The sequence below is a fragment of the Falco punctatus genome (assembly GCF_963210335.1).
Source record: "Falco punctatus genome assembly, chromosome: 13".
NCBI classification, from domain to species: domain Eukaryota; kingdom Metazoa; phylum Chordata; class Aves; order Falconiformes; family Falconidae; genus Falco; species Falco punctatus.
The window spans coordinates 5,497,708-5,515,617 of record NC_137593.1 but is presented as its reverse complement, the minus strand read 5'-3'; the positions used below and the strand labels follow the sequence as shown (position 1 = coordinate 5,515,617).

Here is a 17,910-nt window from a genome sequence, read left to right as displayed (position 1 = left end):
GGGAGATAGATAGTAAAGTGAGTGAGATCACGGCCAGCCTCAGAGCAAGAGGTCTTGTTGCTCCCTCTAATACTATGGGTCATCCTCGCAGGGCTGGTGCTTTCCTCCCTGCGGGTGTGAGCAGGCGTGGGGTGGGCACTGGTGAGCGGAGCTGGATGAGGGGGTGTGGGAGAGGTCTCCCAAAAGTTCAAGGACAGCCCAGCCAGGGCTGGGTGACACCATGCTGCCCGCAGTGCCAGTCTTGGCCCAGCCTGCAGAGCATGTGTGGGAATTAAGGTTGTTTCTGTTATTTCCATGAAAGTGCACATTAATTAATGTTTTGGTTGTTAATTTTGTACAAGCTTTTTTATTAGCTATTTTTTTAATAACTAATTTATACCCAAAATGAATGTTTAAGTCTATTTTTGTAACATAAGATTTGTGAAGAAAAAAAAAGTGTTGATCTGGTTGTCTTCATTAAATCAAAAAAAAGTAAAGATGATGGATACAGGTGTAGGAATGTAATATGCCCTGCAGTAGTCAGTCAGCTGGAATTATTAACCCCAGACTCTACAGAAACCAGCACCAGAGACTTAAACTAAAACTGATAATACACAGAAATGGTATTAAGTCACATGAATCGCCAAAAATTAAAAAGCAGCATAAGGGGACAGAGAATGACTGAAGTCTTTTTTCTCTGTAGGGTCCACATAGGCCATAAACTGGTTACTAAAAATTATACCTATGTTTTTAGGTCGGCATTAGTCCAATATGATCTGTTCATTAGCAAAATCAGAGTGATTGGCAGGCTAATACTGACTGCTATTTGTTTCTTAAGTTAATCTTTCTCTACTGGGCAACTGATAGAAAATATGTGTAGCATCATAATTATCCTAATCTTGGTTAATTTTTGAAATTCTTCAGTAGGTTTATCTGTATTTAAACTTCCATGATATGAATCCTCACCCTCAGAGGAACTGGCTTATCTTTTAAACAATCCAGGCTTTATTTTGTACAGTTCCCCCATATATATGATTGTATGTACGCAGCAGGTCAAAGGCAGTGCTTCCCAACCATTGTTGGCCTAGAACAATAAGTATTAGACTTAATTTAAATGGGTCAGAGTTCATTCTCATCCACTGCCCATCTATACGGCAAAACCATCTGGTCAGTCATTTAGTCAAGACAGAAGCAGTCAAAGTCAACGAACTGGTAATGACAAAATTGTATGTTGGACCTGCCTCTAAGTCATGACAAATCAATGTGTGATGTTAGATACAAGTACGTGTGTTCTGCTGATCTGTAGAAAACAGTGGGGTTTTTTGAGGTTTACACGTTGTACCTAGGCATGTGGCTATCCAGTTAAATAGTGATGTACCTCTCGGTGGGATATTTTTTTTTAATGTGATGAAGAAATATTGCCTTTATTAATATTTCTCACATTTTATAGGTAATACTACCTCTATGACTTCACACTGTTCTTCCCAAATGGTCCCCGGGTTGTACTCAGGAAATGTTATTACAAGACTTTCTGTCATATTTTGTGAAAGGATGGGTTCCTGCACCTGGCCAAGCGCAGGGGTGACTGCACGGGAATTTCAGCCTGGCTGCTCCCTTATAGCTGCTCATTCGCATCCACAGGGTGACAGCAAACTGCTAAAGTGCGGTAGGACAGCTGGGTAGGACAACAGACATTGTGTAGGAAACAAGGCAAATCTTTATTTTGTGGTAGCTTAGGGCTGGCGTTCCGTTAAAACCATCCCAGGGAAAACTGATTCAGGGTGGCACAAAATGTTTTCCAGTGGCAATTTGCCTAAAATGTTGTGACTGGGCAAATTGCCTAGAATTTGGAATTTTTTCCTTGGAAAAATGAGGGTAGGGCTTTGCTTTCTTCTAGCATCTTCCAGCTGACATTTCCAAGGCACTTTACAGATATTATATTTCTCAACATCAAAATGTCATGCATTAGCATTCTTTGTATTTAACTGTATAGATAAGTTGATCTGTTATAGGAGAGAAACAAAAGTGCAGGGAGAATAAAATGACTGTTTCCGAATTCGCTACCTAAGGGTGAAGTTTATAAACTATTTTCCTGTGTCTATGCAGGCAGCCCAGTTCTCAGTGCTTCTCAGCAGCTTCCATTGACTGCAGAAATTATGGGGTGGATAAGTTTGCCTCTTTTGTTTTCAGTGTTTCAGAATGTGCTTGACTCCAGCTGTGTTAGGTATTTTTTTGGGTTATTTATGCCCAACAACAGTCATATGTTAATGACCCATCTGTGCTTTGAAGCCAATATGTCTCTGAGGTGAACTGGGTGAAGAAAGGCTGCTCATTGTTGTTTGGGATTTTATAATGTTAAATGTGCTCTGATTGTGTCGGAAAGCAGCACAGGGATACACCTTCATCCAAGGCTGTTGTCACTTGTGCAGACCACAGTCCCTCCGGGGAGCATCTGCACAGCACTGTTGTGCAAGGACACGGCCAAACCTGCAACACCAAAGGGTCCTGGTCCCGACGAACTTATTCGTACATCCAAGGTGTACTAACTGTTATTTAATTATTACCTGGATTTTTAGTTGTCACTAGCAAGGCAGTCCTGTTGAATAGAAACTAAACTGGTAGAAAATTGCTCCGGTCTTGTTATCCCAAGTGGGTTGGGGTAGAAAGGAATTATCTAAATGTTAAAGGAAGGAAAACCCCAAAGCCCAAAAGCTTATTTGAATTTGTATCAAAGTTGGATATAGTTTATGCAACCTCATCCTTACTAGCTAAGCACTGAACTCCTGTGCTGGCCTGGATAATCACCTCCTTTGGAAACAAATGAGCTGCTCCTGTGAGATTATAAATGGATTTTATAACAGTTTTTAAGAGTAAAACATCCTATCCCCCAGCTCCTTTGCATGCTACAGCACAAGTCCCTTGAGCTCAAGTTTTCAGAAGCTGCCACCAAGTTTTTCCACGTGATCTGTTTTCTAGCAGAGCTGAGCATCTGACTCCTGCAGGGACTGTAACTGAGAGCTGCTGGGTCAGATCACTGGCAAAGTCAGGGCTGACTAGAGGCAGAAAGCCCACAAAAGGAAGGTGCTTCTAAAAATGTGGCTCTGTACATGTGTTTTTTTCATCTGTAATCAAAGGATGCATTGAGTGCTTGAGGTGTTTGTGTGATTGACTGAATTAATAATGTAGAAATTGATTGAAATTTAAATTCTTGGCGAAAACATGCCATGTAAGAACAGGGTCTATTCCTCCCTTTGAAGACAAATGTCTCTGAGATCGCTTCACTTTAAATTAATGCCTTTTTCACCTCTTGGAACGCTCCAAATTTCCAGCAAAGGTGAGTTTACCGTGCCAGGGCTGAGCTTGGCAGCTGCCGCTGGTGTGAACCCTGCTGAATGCTGGATGCAGGCATGCGTTAACCGCTCCGCTCTGTTCATTGGAGAACACTGCCTTTAAAAGACAGCAAAGCCTTAAAACTCCCAACATGAAGAAAGCGCTGCCTTTGCCAGCATTTATTAGTAGACCATGTTGTCGGTTTTATGGTGGTGTATAGGCTTTGGCCTCTGTTGAGCTAAAAATCCACCTTTGTTGTTGGGCAAGATCTCCCTGAATTAAAATATTCCTAAATTACTTAGCTCCCAGTCTGAGTAAGAAGTTCCACAGGGCCCTCTCTTCTTCTTTTAAATTCAGTTTAGTTTGCCCTCAAGTTTCTTTTGTTCTCTTGCTTTCTTCACTATATGTGCATCTTTGATTAGGAGGAACACCAACAGGACACAGATGAACTGAGAACAAAGATTTCTGCAGCTTGGGGTATTTGACCCAGAAGCTTATTTAGCTGTGGATGTATCTATTCATATCTGCTGCTCCTACAGTCAGGAATCTGCCCTGGCAAATTGGTGCTAACAAATCCAGTTGCCCGGGGTGCCCCTTTCACACACACATATGCATTTATCCAGATGTTCGAAACACATTATTCTTTTATCAGCGTGTCAATGAATTATTATGATGTCTTTTGACGTACCGGGGGAGAATTGTGTCTTATGTGAAACAATTGGGAGGAGAGAAAAAAACCCTGCCGTCTTCAGGATTTTAGCCATCAGCCAGCTACTGCTGAACTTGAGCTTGGGATTGTTGCACTGATGTCCTGGGACTCACCACAGAAATGGATTTGTGCGTTTGCTCTCCGTTTCTGGATGTACTGTCAGTGCCAGCCCAGGGGCAGGTTCAGACCCTCCTCTACTCCCCCAAAAGATGCTGCAATGATGGCCCAACAGCACGGCTCCACTCCCACTGCCCTGAAAGGACGATGGCTGTGTAAATAGGGCAGGAGGAAGCTGGGCATGAAACTCAGGCCAAAACCTGGATTTTTTTGGCTTTTGTTCTCATGTGAGAAAGGGGAAAAGAAATTAAAGACCTGAACAGCACCTGCTGAGAATGCTGACAGTTGATCGTGTACCCGCATAAAGCAGTAATAGGTAAATGCTGGAAAAAATAGTTGGAGGAGCCTGATTTGGAGCTGGTCCTTGCTGTGGACGTGGGAAGGTGTGAAGGCAGGAGCTGGCTTGCAGAACGCTCCTCCTAGGGGCTGCAGGAGCCTCTGCACCAGCCAACGTCCTCTGGAGACCATCAGAGCATCTTCTCTTCTGCAGAAGCTGCTGCAGCTGCCTGGAAACCTGACTTAGAGCTGGTAAAGTTGAGAATTAATATCAAGGTTTTGGTTGATGCAATATGTCCCTGTTTTCTGCTTTACTCTCTCTACAAGCCTTAGCTGCAAGTGGTGGCCAGTCAAGCAAGTGCAGGTTGCCAAACACTGTGTCTGAGCTCAGCAAAACAATGGCGCTTAAAGGAACTCAAAGCAATTTTTAATTCTGCTTGTTCTACTCTTGGGAACTAGGCACTAATATTGCTCCCTTACAGCATTTCCCTTGCCATTCCTCCCCTGCCTGAGACTGCAGCCACCTCTTTGTGTTTGGGGAGTTTCTCACAAAGCTACACTTCCAACACCAATTTTTTTTTTTTTTAATTCTCCCTTCCTTATTTGCCCTAAATTGCAGAAATTTAGAGATTAGGAAAAATGCAAAAATCTTTCTATAGGAGATAGAACCATAATAAAAATGTGGGTTATGCTGGAGTCCTACCAACCTTGATTGTGTCCTTTTTAGATGCATTTTAAGTCATCTCTACAGTTTGTGTAAATTACACACACAATATGGGTGTGCGAATGCATTAAATATGCTTTCATAGGTTTGCCTGTCATATCATAAAAGCAGCAATAAAATACTGAGAGTATATTATACTTATTAATGTACATTTGTAATATACAATCATTAATCACAAAGTACTAATAACAGACTTTTTTATCGTGTTGAGGCAAAACTTGCCAGCTTTGACTGTTATGGCTGACTTTACAACTACCAGCCTGTCAACTTTAAACACGGTGGAGAGAATATTTCAAGGGGAAAATGCAAGGTCCCTAAAACATCTGGTTGTAAACCTGCAGTAGGGTCTGAAGCAATAATAAAGCTTGTGATGGATGAGTCACGTGAAGCTTCCTTCACCAAAAAGCTGTTGCATTTCAGGCTTATTCTTCTCTAATAATAGACTTTCAGGACCCGGACAATAGCTGAAGCTTTCCTCTTATTCTCGGGAGGTGGATGGCAGTGCTGGGCAGGGCGCAGCTCTGCGATGCGGCGCAGGAGATGTTCTGCTTTCCCAGCCTTGTGGGATGAGCAGTGTCCTCAGCCCCATGCTCAGCGCATGGCCCTTCTCACGATACCGGGTAAGACTGAGACTTGTGCAGGAGCAGAAAGCCCTCCTCCAGCTCCTCCCCTCCTTGCGTGCCCTTTGCATCTGCTAAAGGCTTCCTCTGCTGTAAGAGGACACAGACCTGCTCTACAACTTGGTGGCTGCTGTCAGTGTAGCCCATTTTGCCTCCTTTTCATCCTCAAGGATGGCCACAGTGCTGGAAGGTGGATGAGGATTTCCCTTTGGGTGCTACCAAGCCCTCACTGACTCTGGTGGGATCAATCCCTAGAGCTGTGGGCTTTGGATTTGCCTCTGGGATGGTGTAGCTAAGCTGCTGATGGGCTGCCTTATTAACTCAGATACCGTTTCCCTCCAATTGACCTTTGATTCACTGGATTTTTATCCATTTGAGAATCAGATTCTGTGAAAACACCTCAAGGAACCCATTTACAGCCAAGTGGAGAGTTTTCCCATAGCCATATGTTTCCTATGTAAATGTATGTGGTGACCTTGGAGCCATCTAAATCCCTGTGCACATCTCACTTGCTCACTGGTGCATTTTTTTGGTGAATCAAAAGTAAAATCAAAAGCTTCTTTGAGGATTACTGAAAAGGAATTCCACATGTGTTAGTGTGTGTGCACACAGACCATTTATTTTAGAGCACCATCTCACTAAAATGAAATGAATATAATCTGAACATGCTTTTAAAAGATTAAAACACCAAAAGATGAAACTGAAAAGTCTTTTGAGTTTTTATAGGAGACAAACAATTTATGTGGTCCATCATGTGCATTTTCAGACCAGCCATGTTAGAGCAGATTTTCAGCATCGTAAGAGCAAGCTGAAGTTTCATCGTGGACTGTAGACCTCAACAGGCTATTGCAGTTCAAACATTTTTTTTTTTTTAAATATTCTTAATGCCATCATTCCAGAAGGAAAACAATTCCTTCTTCTCAAAGTAATCTGTCAACAGGCTTTTAACCTTTCATCCTCTTTCTAGGAAGTTGCACAGCATCTTTGAGCTCTGCTAGTGACTGGATCCTGGAGGCTCAATTCCATCAGTCTCTACTCAAAAGAGGTGTTTTGGCCTCAACCCCCCTGAGGAACTGCAGAAATATTCTTGTAGCTACAGATTCTGACCAGGTCTTCTGCACAATATTAAAAAGAGAGCAGCTGGAAAGACACTCTCACTTCTTTTATTAGGGAAAAAGCCCTGCCTCTCATTATGTTCCCTGGCTTTATCTTAACAACTCTCAGTAAATTTAGAAATTGAGGAAAGTGCTTTCGTGACAGACTTAAAGACTGAATCCTGTGTCCTCAGAACAGATACAAATCAAGGTCATGCCCTTTCTCTTGTGCTCTCCAAAGGTGCTTAAAATCTGGTTTCCTTTTGCTTGTTTTGAATGGCATCTTCTTTAAGAAGGGGTAGCCTTCATTCAGCACAGATATGCCACTGAGGTGGACTAAATGGGACTGGCAGAGAACGTTAGCAATGTTTCACCCAAAGAAAATATCCATCATTACCCATACAAAGTGTAAATTTAATTTGCAGAAATTAAAGACCACACTTTCAAAATATGCTATGTATAATGCATATATTATGCATCTTGCCTGTAGAGCAAGGGAAATACTAAATTTTGGTCTCTCTCTTGTTTTGTGTATTTAGGGAAGTGCAGTGGTTTTTACATCCCAAGATACAGCAGGGGAAATGGTTAAAAAAAAAAAAAGTTGTAAACTAACCCACAGCAGGTACAAGAACCCGCTGCATCCCAAAGGCTGTAGCTATTTCTTCCTTTGTGTTTGTTTTTATACATGCCTGTAGACTTACATACGGTGGTATATATTTCACAAACCCATTTGTGCGTGGCTGGAAGTGCTTTCCTTCATGCCTGTGGATTTTCCCGTTTCCCTGCGGTGAATGAGTGAATCGGAGTCTGTGCTCCACAGCTACCTGGGGTTTTTTGAAGATGGCTTTAGGACCATTTTCAGGCTCTGTACTTCTGTTTTGCAGGCTCATTAGCTTTCATGGCTTGACTTCAGTGGTGTGTCTACATGACATTTATTTGCTTTATGAATTGAGGTTTTAATTCACTTATTTTGCTTTTAGCAAGTGAGTGGATCCATGCTGTAAAGTTTTAAGACTTGCTCTTGAAACACTATCTTCTTGGCTAATAAACGGAGATGATGACAAGATCTGTAGTGAATATTCAAATAAATGTGATTACTTCATTTCATGTCAACAGAGGAGGTGAAAAGTGCAGCTCAACTGGCTGGGTAAGGTTGGAAGGAGGGGCTGGGAAAAAGCAAGAAGCAACAAAGAGATAGTTTGTAAGATTTAGTGGCTTTTTTCAGCAGGGGTGTTGAGAAGTCAGTGTTGCAAAGTTCAGCAGGGTCAAACAAAGTGCAGAAACTTTCTTATATTCATTGAGTAAAGCTTGATGCATGCTCCAAAAATTCAAATGATCGGAAAAAAGTAGATGGACAGATGATGTACTGCTTTACCTAGTCTGAACAGGCTGAAGTTTGCACTGAATATGTATTATCCTTTTTTATATCAGGGTAGAAAGTCCACTGTCTTCACAAACTGTAACTGTGATAAGACAGTCTTCCAGGAAATCATAAAAGACCATTACGCCAGTGATGGTGTTTCCTGGCTTGAAGATTGACTGACCCTGAAGGGAATACTTATCTCAACAAACTTTTTGACCTGCATGTTTGTTAATAGTAAAATAATAATTTTCAAAGGCAGATTGGATGAAACTTGGTCAGGATTACTCGCATACAGGCAATCAGCTGTGCAGCGGCCATCCTGAATTTGCTCTTCTGGCACAGAAAGTGCAGAGTCACCTCCAGGAAGGTGATGTTCCTGGCAAAGGTAGGCCAATATTTGGTTTATCTGTAGATGGTACACAGTGTTTTCCAACTGAAGTGGCAGTGCTGTTAACATGTGCAATAAGATGTTGTTTACACAGACAAACCTTTGTCTCAGATGAAAATGGCAATGTGGATCTGTTCCACTAACCTTTGCTTTGACTCCAGGGCATCCTTGGGAGTGTCTCTATGCAGACTGCCATGTGGTGGCTCACCCTGAGTAAAAATCTTGCTTCGGTATTTAGGAAAATACATTCTCTGCAAGTAACAGTGTTTGTGATGTTACTACATATTCCAGCCATATGGAGTTTTCCATGTATAGTAATTTCCCAGCATGTTTAAAGAGATGAGTACCCTACTCTGCAAAACAACTAGGTTGTCACCACCCATATCTGCCCTTGAAAATCTGCCGTTGGACGTCAAGGTAGAGGTGGGCAAAGTGCATTAGACATTTTCTACCAACAAAGGTGTCTTGCTCCTAACACGGGTAGGTAATAGAAAACTTCTTGATATCAAAAAGACAGAAAGGTATATCTAGTTGTGGGAAGAAAAAACCCATTAACTATCAAAAAAGTGCATTATATCTATGGAAAATACTGCAGCCAGTTCAATACATCAATACTAATAATGAATAATTGGATGTTTTCTACTAGTAATTTTGCATAGAGATGTGTAGCTGAATCAGGGACGCACCTGGAGTTGTAGCACATTGTAATGCATAAAAGTATTTTGAAATACACTTAGAATTTTATCAACCCTTCCCATCCCATTTTAGACCTTTTCTATATCGATTCCTTGGACAGTATAGACTGTTCATCTGGATGGGTCTTTGCAAGGTTGCTCATGCTGGACCTTATGCTGCAGATGTTCCTGCAGCACGTGGAGAGGGTGTGCAGTAGGATGCTGGTTTTATATGCTCCTGGTCGCTTTTTTGTTCATGGTTTTGAAGGGTCAGAGAAAAGCCATAAGGACACGGGGTGTGAGCTGACGAACTTCATGGTGAGCTTCATGGTGGTGAAGACAGAGCTGCATCAGATGAGGAATTTTGGAAAGGCTAAAGCCGAATAGCAGAAATTCTGTCTTTTCCTTGGAAAAATCCCCCTGGCTGATGTGTGGCTCCAGGTGAGGCTTAACTAGTGAGAAGCCAACAGGAATGAGAAGAGTTACTGGCCTTGGTCTCTACTGCTATCTGCCTACAGTTAAAAATTAGTAGGGGCTCAGAGAGAAGAGGTAACTGTGTGGGTTTCTCCCTGGAGACCCTACACATATTGATTTGTGCAAGTTTGGATTTTAGGAATTGCTGAAAAAATCCATTGTTTCTCCAGCCTGTCATCTCATTTTCTCTTTGGAGGGATTAGTCATTGTGGACTTGCAGGGGCTATTGAGGATGGAAAAGGAGGTTGATTCAAGGGATTAATTTCCCTCCTTCCTGCAGGTTGCTGTGCTCACTGGATTTTCTGTACATATGTGTGCTCTATTGTCTCCTAGTCTAAGCAAGGGTCATGATTCTTTCCTGTCTTACTGGATGCTGCATGGCTAAAATCATCAGTATCTGTACAGAGTTCTGAAATGTTCGTGTTCACTGTCCCACCTGTGCAAAATCGTAATTTCTTTGATCTCTCATTGCAGGAGTGTATACAACCTCACCTTCCATACATTAAGCTTAGATCACTTCTTCCAGGCACATGATGTAAATGGTTTTCAAAATACTTGTCCAACCTGCAAATCAGTTGATGAGATTTGTTATCAAATTTATTCAGAAAAATAATTCTCTGGCTTCAGGCTACACATGGAAGGTGTTATCCTGGAAAGAGGCATTGTCAGAAAGTCGTAAGCAAGAGAATATAGAAGGCTACTCTTAATAAAAGCTGTCATGAAATGCTGGCTAGAGTAGTTGATGACCAATATAATAAACTCCTCTCTTCCTCACCCATGGAAAAGCTGATTTGTGATATCAGTGCTGCTGTGTTGTACTGTTGGTCTCTCAGGAGCTGTGATGGCCCTGGAGAGGGGCTCAGCACACAGGGAGTTAGGCAGCATTTAGGCATTAAACAGAATATAGTCTGTTCTGATGGCAGGTGATAGAGGACTTACCCTTAAAAGTATTGTTATACAGCAGTAATTATGCTCCAGACTTGCCAAGTGTATTTAGAGATGGGATGATATTAAGAGGATTGGGAAAAGAATGCAAGAAACCATTATAGCCCAGAAACTAGATAGCTGCCTTGAGCAGAAGGGAGGCTTGTAATGTCAAATGAGAGCTTCACATGGAAATAAGACCAGTGTTTGATTTACAAAATCTTCCAAACAACACTGAAGATTCAGCCTAACCATTTTTTTGCCAGTCTGTTAATTCCACTTAAGGAGAGGCACGGACCAAGAAGGCACTAAACACCAGAGACAGGGGTTTGCACTGCTTTGTATTTTTTTCTTAAAGCAATTGTTATCTTGTAACCCAAAACTTATCTCAGCACATGAAAAGCAGATAGTCTATTGGTTGATATATAGTTCAATATAAGACTGCAATACAACATGTTTTGTTTTTATTTATCTTCAGAAATTTAATCTTTGATTTTTATTATCATTTTACCTGTAAAAATAAGATATCCTCAAGATCCTTGTGGTTTGGTTAGAGTGCATACATTTCCTTCAGATCCTCATTTCTGAAGCCTCTCACAGGACTTAAATGACTGGGAAACTTGTCTAGGTGATGAACAAGATTCAAAGATTGTGTGGGTCCTCTTTAGCAGACCACTAAGAGTATGATGGTTTACGCTGATATAACTTATGGAATCTGCAAAATTGTGTTGCAAATGGAGGAATTTAGAGAAAGAATTTATTAAATGAATTTGCAACTGAGTCTATTCAAAGGAACAAGAGAATTCTTCCTTGGTTAAACTCCTCCCTTCGATTTTTCCAGTATTTCAGGATTTCTTGGTACCTGTATGTTAGGTCCTGGTTCAGCACTGTGATACTGAAGCAAAAGAAGAAAACAAGCAACAGGCTTTCTCACGAGATTTTAGGATTTCCCGTGGCCCTGTCAGAAATGCTGAGGAATCTTTTTCATAGCTTTCTGCCACTTTCTGTCTGAATCCAGGCTGGAGCTGGAGGTGCAAAGCCACTTACTTTAATGGCTAGAATGTCACAGAAGCACAGTTCAACAGCTCAAAAAGCTGCTAAAGGTTCATGGTCATAGGAGACCATTTCTCACTTGAGGCAGCCTCTCTGGAACCTGGCACAGCCTGGTCAGGACGATTTTTTTTTGTAGCTTTGCAGAATATTGCTGAAGCTGGGTTCTGAGTAGCTGCACTCCGGAGTGCTGCCTGCACTGTGTGTCCGCCCCATTTCCAGCATCCAGCCAGAGAGAATGCAAACAGTTTAAATTCAGAATATCAGATGATTTCACCAAAGTGTCTGTGAGAGTTACAGACCTCAGAGTAGCTGCAGAAAACAGCTGTGAGCAAACACTGAATAACAGAGATGACCGAGGAGGTTTCAGCCTTCTTAGAAGGCTTTAAAGAGGAGGGTGTGGAATAGACTCTATCATCCATCAAGGCCAGTTGGATGAGGCTCACCAAGGCTCCATGCTGAGCCCTCCCCGTGGGTCACACCAACCCCTGGCAGGGGCTGGGAACTGCCTGGCGGGAAAGGGCCGGGGGGCGGCTGACGGCCGGCTGAACGTGACCCCCAGGGTGCCAGGTGGCCAAGGAGGCTCGTGCCAGCAGCAGCCCCTCGCACCCTGGGCTCAGTGTTGGGCGCAGGAGGGACCCTGAGGGGCTGGAGCGTATCCAGAGCCGGGCAGGGGCTCAGCCTGCAGAAAAAGGGCTCAGGGGGGATCTTACCGCTCTCTGCAGCTGCCTGGAAGGAGCGAGGCGGGGTCAGTATCTTCTCCAAAGTAACAAGCAACAGGACAAGAGGAAACGGCCTCCAGTTGTGCCAGGGGAGGTTTAGGTTGGATATTAGGAAAAAATATCTTAATGGAAAGGGTGGTCAAGCACTGGAACAGGCTGCCCAGGGGATTGGTTGAGTCACCATCCCTGGAGGTACTTAGGGATACAGGCTTGGCAGTTCTACGATAATGGTTGGACTCGGTGACCTTAAGACCTTAAAGGTCTTTTCCAACCTAAATGATTCTATGATCCTATTTGCTGGGAGCAGTCGTTTTTACAGGTTGTTCCCAAGCTGTTCCTAAAAAGTTATGTGAGGGTTGGTTTTGCCCAGTGTAATGTTTAGTTGCATAGTTAACGTTATAGTACTGCACTAAAATAGTAATAATGGTACTATAATAATAACAGTGAGAAGTCAGTTTAGTGGGCCACTTGGTTTGCTTCCAACAGGTAACAGCTACTATAGGACCAACTCTAAGATTCCAATTTTCACTTATGGTTACCACCCTGACAGCTTTTTTTAATGAGCCCAGCCCAGCGATGGAATCGTGTAGCTCTGCTGTCTAAACCTGAGCATTTAGGCTGCTTTGACTTAATCCCTTTTGCTTTTGAATTTAAAAAATCAAAAGGGAATTTTTGAAATGCTGTGCCTTGCTCTAAGACAGCAATTCCAGGGGAATTTTTGTTTTGGCTAATGTATAGAATAAATGTTTTTGAAGTGTGATCTTGTTCTTTCTGTTTAGAAACAAGCAAAATGAACAATCGCTTTAACAGTATTGAGTAATTCTGAACACGAGATGATTATTTCTGCAGTTTATTTTCTCACCACATGGGTGTTAAGGGTTAACAGTTCCTCAGCATATAACTGACAGTGGTAATATTCTCTTTAGTCCAAAGCGGAAGAAGAGGGGAGTTGCTTATTGTTATAAAAGCAGGGAAATTCTGGATCTTAGTAAAATAAACCAGGACTTTGTTTCTTGAAGTAATTATTCTCTGGAGAGAGAATAGGAAAGATGGAGGCAATTAGGAGTGACCTTGCATCACTGAGTTGTTGAGAACTTCTGGATCAGTGGCTGATATTTTCATAACTCCATTTAAGCAAAGCTTTTTTAAGCTGTTCTTGCCACCACTAGAGAAAACAGAGCTTTTAATGGCTGGTCCAAAGCCCACTGACATTAACAGTCTTACCATGTGCTTGGGGGGGTGAAGTGGGGAGCAAGTAGGAGCCTGAGGAGGTCGGGATGAGCACAGGAATGGCTCCCAGGGGACACAGTCGCCCCATGGTGAGGTGGGGGACTGTGCTCCTGCATGGTCCTAGCATGCATGGGACATGTGCTTTTGGGTGCTTATCCCACCCCAGGCTCTGCTAAGGCAAAGCTGTGCAGATCATTATGTCCCTCGAGTCGCCACGGTCACCACTCTACTGGAAGAGCAAGGAGAAACAAACTTAGGAATACTTTTCTCTAACCTCCACCTAACCCCTTTTAAGTAGAGATTTGCATTCTGGTGGTTTTTGTCTTCTGAAAACTGTCTTTTGAGTGTTATCATTTAACAAGTGTGTTTAACTTTTACGTGTGAAGTTGGCAATGAATTACTATAAAGCAAATAAAACTGTCCTAGCAGCCTGAAAAGAGGTGATATAGCAGATAGCATTCACACCCTCATCTTTGTATTCCCTTCCTTCAAGGATATCAGTAGGCAAACAAGGCTGAGTCTCTAATATGTTTAATAAAGGAACAATTTCTTAAGTTTCCTGACCCCGCTGTGGGAAAGGTAATGCACTCATCCCATTGCTTTGCTCAGGATCATTGTGTCCCCTGGGTATGGTGGGATGCAACCACTGCTGGCCTGAGGTCCCTGGGAGCTAGGTTTTGGCTCAGATGTCCCTGGACCACTAATTCAGGAGCTCTTTCCTTTCTCTGGGGACTGATGAATAAAGTCTCCAAAATAATAAGCAAGCTATAGCCTGGTAGTACGGGCAGCTTCAGCAACACAGACGGTGTTTCTCAACTACTGTCACTTGTAATCTGATATTACTGGAGCCCAGCAGAGATACATGAAAACTGTTTCCCTGGATGGCAGATGCATGTAAGGACCTATCTCTATGTCACATACCGCTGCAGAGGAGGTTACTGTGAAAAAAAGGCATGCAAATTTTTTTCATAGCTTTCATGTTGTTTGGTTTGTTTGATGTTCTCCTAGCTCTGGCAGACTGTAGAAATTTGTTTTCTTTCATAGAAGCCATCACCTTTTGAATGATATAAAGGAGTTGCTCTGTTCTTCTGAGTTGTTTTTCTGCTATATATTTACTTAACAATTTCATTTTCTGAGTAGTTGTTGAAAGAACAGGAGTTTGTAAATTATACAACACTAAGCAGTGGATACTGTCCATGGCTTCAAGCCCAGACACTGTCAAATGCTTCCCCAGATCCTGGCTGGTTTGAGAAAATCATTGTGAGTTACAGAAGTATCAACATTTTTTTAAAAATTTAAATATTTTGTTTCTTTGTTTTTGCTTAGTATATTCTTACTTGCCTCCATAGCTGGCAATCAGTTTTCAGAAGGGGTTGGGACTGGGTTGTTGCACATATGGAGTTGAACATCTGTGGTCTCAATTATTGAAAAATCAGAAAGTTCAAAAATAAAAATGAAATTAATGTTAGATCTTCAAACTCACTCTCTTGCTTGTTTTCTTTGTGCATTAGAAGTAAAAATGCCTTTTGTCGTAATAATAATAATTGTCTGCACTATTATCTTGGGATCTCAAGTTACTGGATACACATTAAAGTGTTGTGTTTTCTAACACACGCATGAAGTTAAGTCTTATCCCCCTTTCCCATTTTCCAGATGGGAAAACTACGCTACAGAAACGAATTTGCTTAATGCCATACAGACACTTCCAGAGAAACTGGAAGGAAAACCACCATCCCTCACTCTTCCCAGTTAACCACAGGACATGGTTTCTTCCCTCCCAGCCCCTGGTATGCGCAGAATTGCACATCTGGCAGTGGTGCCCCAGGGAGCACCAGGTCATGGATGTGTGGCTCCAGCGTGGAGCTGGGTGACAGGATCCAGCCCCGGCATGGGGTGAGCTGGCACAGGGACGTGTCTGGAGTTGCATGTGTCATGTTTCCCTCTTGCGGTTCTCCCCTCTTCCACAGCCCTGTGGTCTCAGCCCCAGCGTGTGCCATCTGAAGCATCTTCTAAAATCGCTTTGGACATCTCGTTATGAATCATACCTATATCCTATTACTGCGAACAGAAATCACAAACATGGAAATTAGTCTGTGTTTTAGTTGTAGCTGGGCTTGGAAAGAGCAGGAGCTGGCCCAAGCTGCCTGGCTGGGGCTGTGTGAGCCGTGTCTGAGGCGCAAGGGCTCTGCAAACACGTGCTTTTGACCTCATCCAGCAGATCCAACCTGGATTATCAGTCTGTGCATCTTTGTACTGCCATTTATGAGAATTAATGGCATTTCTTTCTGTTTAGGTAAACAGTTTATCCATCTAAGACGGAAGGTTTCTCAGCTTTCCATTTGGTTTACATATATATAACTTTAAAGTTCCATTATTGAGCTTGTTTCTGCAGACTCTTTTGAACTGAAGCCATTGTATACATATCCTGAGCTCTTCTTTCATTGTGTAATGTTATACGCATCCATCATTTGCCTGACAAAGGGTGGGTTTTTTTTTTTCACTTTCCTGGGGTAAAGCTGGGAAATTTGCTTGCATTAACTGATATAACTAAATGGAATGTCCCTCTGCCAAAGCCTGCTGATACACTGAGCACACATCTCTGCCTATAGCCATTTAATTATATAATGATCCTCTCCACCATTCCAAGTGAAGAGCAGTAGTAATACATACAGCAGTGGCAACGACAGTTGACATTGATAAAGAGATTTATTTATTTTTGTAGAATAAATTGTGTTTGTAGTTGTTTCTTTTATAGATCATAATTAGTTCACATGCTGGCAGAAAAAAAAATCCTTACCTGTCAGATGCTTGTAAATATGCTTCATTCAAACCAGATACTTTTAGGCTTATTCCAGTAAAACTTTTAAGCATGTGCCTTAACAACCTGCTACTGTCACAGAGTTCAGTGCTGAGCCCAGGCTCACCTGCAATATTCCCATTGACTTGCACTGTCACAGGCACAATTTCCCTCCAGACTACTAGGTTTCCCTCCATAAAAATAAGTATTAATAAAATTCCCTCTTTTAGGACTACGCTGGGTGCTGTGCCTGCCTGATGGCGCCAGCTCTGGGACAGTGCCTGTGAACTGCTTGCGAGCTGGTGACACCAGTCTTGTCTCCCTCCTCTGCAGCAGGGCTGCCCATTCATCTGCAAACTGCCACCCGAGACAAACCCTGCATTTTTCCCCTGGAAACACCCTGACAGGCACAGGTCCACTCGATGCATCATGGGCACCTGGTCCCAGTTAGTATTTCTGGGTGGGACAGTGAGGAGGAGCCCTTGGTCCAGGGCTGGGGAGAAACAGGGGCAAGTGCAGAGCTCTGATTAACACTCTGGGCTGGAATCTGATTAATCTGCCCCTGATTAATGACATCCTGTGTGTGCCTGAGTCACGCAGCTCTGCCATGCCTTGACTCCTCACTTGTGGTGCTGAGGATAAACACCTGCCCTGTTGAGCAACTTTCTGATCACCAAGGCTTGGGAGAAATGGCTCGGAGATCCTCAGGAGGAAGTAATCTCACAGATGTGAAGTGTCTTTACTGCTAACTATAAAACTGTTTTATCATTTCCTCGTGCCAAGTTTGAAATAGGCAGAGCACAAAGTCACGCTGGTATTTTTCTAATGACTAAGTGGAGCAATTTATAACGACCTCATAAAGATATTCTTCCTCAACCACATTAAAGTGTTTTGCAAAGTTGTCATAACGATACTTGCAACCGATCCCATTTTACTATCAGGTGGTGATATAGTAACCTTCAGTCTCACTTTCTGTGTTTTAACGTGATTACAGGTAGCAACCTAGAAGTTAAGCTTGGGTTTCAATGTATTTTCCAGCTCACACTTACAACTCTGCAGATCTAATACCCTCCCTGCTTCACGTAAAACATCAGAACATCCTTGATCTTGTATGTGGCATGCAGCAAGGAGATGGCATAATCTGGTTTAAATTGTATTTGGAATTTTGGGTAGTTAATCAAATTTTGTGTTAAATGCTCACAGACTGCTGTTTCAAGGGGATTGCTTTTGTACCTGCTGTTCTGAAAGTCAGCAGAAAAATATTGTTCTTGGCTACTCTCCTGATTAACCCAGACATTTTAATGTGTGTTATGGTAGGTCATTTGATGGATAGTCACCTGTACCCTGTGATCAAGTCTGACTTGGCCACTGGGGCTGAACTTTAGCAGCTAGGTGTCATAATTTCCCATCTTTTGCTTGATTAACGTTTCCTTTTGTGA

At 42.5% G+C, this 17,910-nt stretch overlaps 1 protein-coding gene across 8 annotated transcripts in view; it reads left to right on the top strand.

Annotated features, from left to right (window-relative positions):
* MECOM (MDS1 and EVI1 complex locus) overlaps window positions 1–17,910 on the top strand; it is a 348,460-nt gene that overhangs the window by 177,369 nt on the left and 153,181 nt on the right. The gene's annotated exons all lie outside the window — the stretch shown is intronic.